Raw genomic sequence first — 4,596 nt, 5'->3', positions numbered from 1 at the left:
AAGTCGGCGATGAATCTGGTTCCACAAAGCCAGAAGAGCCACAAGTTGTGGAGAAAATTTCAGTAAATGATGATGTTCTTCCATCACTGAAGTTTGAGGAAGTTATAAAGAAAATTGGTAAAATTGAAATTTCAAATCAATTTTATGATGATGAAAAAGAATTTGATGTCAAGAAAACATTCAACGGAAATGTTAAGAAAATATTTGGGAAAATGTTGAGTGGGAGAGCTAAAGGGGTAAAAGATTTTTACATAACTAAAAAGGCGACATACAACCCTACAGCTGAAGAGTTGAAAGCCCTCAAGTCTGAGAAGACTTGGAGGGAAGTTTGTTTCCCATAATAGTTGAAGGACTATGCCGGAGATCCCAAGTTTATATTGTGGATCAGGAATCGGCATCTTTCTAGTATTTGAGAAGTTTGTTTGTAAAATTTTGAAATGTTTGGATGTTTGCAGGTTGAAGGACTATGCTGGAGCTTCCAGGTTGGTAAGTGCGAAGCAGGAATCGGCATTTTGATTGGTAAAATGGTGATGTAGACGTAACATTCCTACAAGTGGTAGTTTTTGGGTATCTACAAGTGGTAATCTTGATCCCACAAGTGGTACTTGTGGTTAAATTTTGAGATGTTTGTATACTTTGAAGAGGTTTTATTTACAAGTGGTACAGAAGGTTCTTAAATGAAAAATGGTAAATCAGGGTCATTAAATTGTACTTTATTTACTATTCATGGCAAAAGATAGACAAGATGATGAACCACATTCCCGTTTTTAAAAAGGATAGACCTACAAATGGTTGTTATCAACACAAATTCATTTTCCGGAAAAGTCATTTTGATTAAAACAAACTTAAGTGTTTTGAAATCTAAATGAGAAAATGATTTGTGATAGGGGGAGTTCAGATTGTTTATGCCTAGTGAATGGCGATTTGATGTGATTCAGTGTCGGTTGTCAAGTTTCTGTATAGTTTGTTTTACCTTTTATGCTTTTAGTGGGTCAAGAGTCTAGAAGTTTTCAAATTTTCTTTAAAATGTGTTTGCATTTTAGGGGGAGTAGGGAAATTTCAGAAAATTCAAAAACACTTGAAAATTTGAAAAAGCCAAAAACATGATAAAATTCGAAAATGAGTTTTGTTGCGAAAAAGAGGAAATGATAGTACATCAGTGGACTATCACGGCACGCTAAAGAAATGTAATGTTAAAAAGTGTTAAACAATCTTACTGCGGATGTGTCAGTAGATTTTCACACATTTAGTAAATTGAAACGAGATATAAACCTAAATCAAACTTGCTTGATTCATGGGTAACTATTCTTGGATATATGGGTAACCCCCGAAAACTTGTTTGAAAGGTCCCGTATTCTGAGATACTAGGTCTTTATACTCAGTGATATCTGAGGTATTATCCCGGGACTTCTGCTGTATGGAAGTACTGACCTAGTCCCCGGATAATACTTTTTGCTAAAGCTTTGAAACATAAGCTTCGCCCTCAGCATGCTGATGAAACAATAAAATTGATAGTCGCTGCTGTTGAAATGCAAAAAGATCCTCTAAAGGGGACCCACCAAAAGTCGAGCCGTCATCTCTTTGCTGAACGGAAGTTCTGACCTGAGCTCTCACGGTTTCGCACCTAACCCATTTACAGATATCAGCCGTGGTATACTCACCTGTAAGACTGAATATTTGGGATCTGGATACGGGAGTATATTCAAGTGGAGTGATACACAATTAAGTTTAAGTCTCTAAAACATTAATATCGTATCTCGAATTGATTGAAATTTGTGTTGAGAATTTAAGAGGACAAACATACTAACAATCTAGGTAAATGGTTTAAAGCTTAAAATGAAATCAAGCTTAACGGTGTTGGTGATTTGTCTCATTAACTGATATGATCTTCTTGCACGAACTCACAAAAATATTGATTGTAAATATTACATTTTTTTGTTTGTTTTGTTTGTTTGTATTTTCAAGTGGTGTCAGATAATATCTCTCAGAAAATCCAAATACATTTTGTGTGTGTTTTAGCATTTTTTTTTAAAAAATCAAAAAGATTTTCGACAACTGATGTTGGAAAACTGATTTTCAAAAATCCGAGTGCTAAACATGATGAGCTGAATTTGAGGGGGGGTGTTTGTGTAAATCTAATTGTTTTCATTAATTCTAATCTTCTTCAAGTGGTTCATCATAAATTGTTTTGAGGAGAGTTATGTGTTAGTATATAGTGATTTGAAATGTTAGTGAAAGAAATTTATTTCTAGGTTGAGATTGTGCAGGTAGCCAAGTTTCGATCCTGGAAATCAATTCTGAAGATTTCTGTTAGAGTCAGATTGATAGATTCTGAAAGCTTGTGAAGATCAGATTATGATTCTAAAGATCATGTCAATTGTTGATGCTGATGAACTTAAGGAATCAAGAGATCTGATCAAGAGAATTAGAGAGTTTTATAGCCAGGCATTGATCCTGAAGATGTTACTGAAGAACAAAAGAATGCCAGTAAATCGAGAGGGGGAGTCTGAAGATAGAGAGAAAGAGAAAGCCCAGAGACTGATCTAGATTGCAGAAGTGAAGACACAGTTTTACAGTAAAGGTGTGTTGGCGACTCCATCAACATCTGAGGGGGAGTCTGTTGGTGCACTACATCTGTTGATTCCGTCTAAGTGTCTAGAATCAGGTCTTGCATTATATTGTATAGCATAGGGCACGTTTTACGAGAAAACAGGAGTCTGTATAGGTTTTAGGAGCATGGATCGCTCATAGGGTCTTTAGAGGCTTGGGTCGCTTATTGGGCACATGTGGGTCGCTTATGTGAACAAGTCTGGATCGCTCATATAGACAAGTGTCACATGAGCGGTTCCAGAGGTCTATATATAGGAGAGTAAGAGCGATCCTTAGTAGAGAGTCATTGTATTCCACGCCGAAGCTTTGCCGGTGTGAAGATCGAGCTGTAAATCATTTCAAATCAGTAAAACAGGCAGTTAGGAGGAAGAACAAGCTATATCTACTTGCATTTCTTATTATTCCGCATCTGAAACACAAGAGTTAACCTCTGAACGACTCGTTTGGGTCAGCATTCGATCCTACACAAGTCTCCAAAAACCACACCAAATACAAAACCCTAATCCTTGAAACCCTAGAATCAATCTTCAACCCTTAACCGATTAGATCAGAGTATCAATCTAGCAAAATTAAACTCAGTTAACCGCGATCGATGACAACCAATGTAATAAACAGGGTTTCGAATTGAACTCTAGGACGATGACTGAAAAAGAAAAACAAGCAAAACCCTAACTTCAAATCGATCATAATTGCTAACAAGTTCGTTATAGAATTTTGAAGAATCAAAACTTTAATCACAGACTGTTATACAAAAGATCACAATGAAAAACCTAGGGTTTCATGACGAACAGGGAATTGCCTAAGGAGAGAGAGAGAGGCGAGAGGTTCATATAGTTTGTTTACTTTACCTGAGATACAAAGTCAGTGTCAATTCGGAATTTTTCCATCCTGGAATACATTTCAGATCTCACCTTTTGGGCCTCGGTAATAGCTTTACGCTCCAACTCTTCCTGCACATTCTTAGCATGAGCAAGGACTCGGTCCTTCTCCGCTATATCGCGGGCCCATATTATCTGCTCCTCAGCCAGGTGGGCAGTCACACGTTTCAAGTCATCTTCCGCCTTATTCTTCTCCGACAAGAACCTGTTCTCCCTCAACCCAGTAGTTTGGAGCTGACTCTCCAAGCGGTATTTTGTCGTCTTTCAGCTCCTGAATAGCAGCCCACGCTTGGTGGAGCTCTTTGTTATCATGCATCCACCTGCGCCGAATCTCTACAAGCCTCCGGGACTGACTAACAGAGTCCACCATGGTGGAATTCATCAAATTCTCATTGTTCAACCCCTCCACATACGCCGACTCAGCTGGGGGGAAAATCAGTCTAGAAGACTCAGCAATTTTCCACCGGGGCTGGTAGCGTTTATCTTGCATATTAGGATCCCAGTTGATGGTAGGCAAATAAAGATCATCACCCAAGCGGGCCCCAACATCAGCAATTCCACTACTGGACCCCCAACATTGCTAACAGAGGTACCTCCGGCACTAGTCGCCTCATGAGCAGCAGAAACGGTGGGCATCTCCTTCTCGGTGGCAGAAAATACGCTCAGTGGAGAATCAAACAAGGAAGAGGGTGTGACACTTGAAGGTAGTGGTGGATACTTGACTAGTTGTCACGGTCACATCAGTCGTAGGCAGGGGTGGCGGCATAGTACAACTAACAGCGGCGGTAACACTCGCCTGAAATATAAGCTCTGATAGGCTGGTTTCACCAACAGCGGAAGGTATAATTCCCACAGATGTCAATGGGGCAGAGGACACACCCTCAACCTGGACCCCAGCAGTAGAACCTGTATTAAATCAGAAGTTCAATAACATAAAACACAAAGTCCACAATCGAACACACAAGCAAAATTACTTACCAAGGGGCAGGGCATAAGCAATTTGCATAGCCTCGAAAGCAGTCAGGGCAGGTACAGTAAAAGTCTTGCATTTTTTCGACACATGGGTCTGACTTGTCATCTCCACGTCAGCACCCCTAGCGGGTGTAGT

This window comes from Helianthus annuus, chromosome 11 (genome assembly GCF_002127325.2).
Source record: "Helianthus annuus cultivar XRQ/B chromosome 11, HanXRQr2.0-SUNRISE, whole genome shotgun sequence".
In the NCBI taxonomy this organism is placed as follows: Eukaryota; Viridiplantae; Streptophyta; class Magnoliopsida; order Asterales; family Asteraceae; genus Helianthus; species Helianthus annuus.
Note: the sequence above shows the minus strand (reverse complement) of the source record.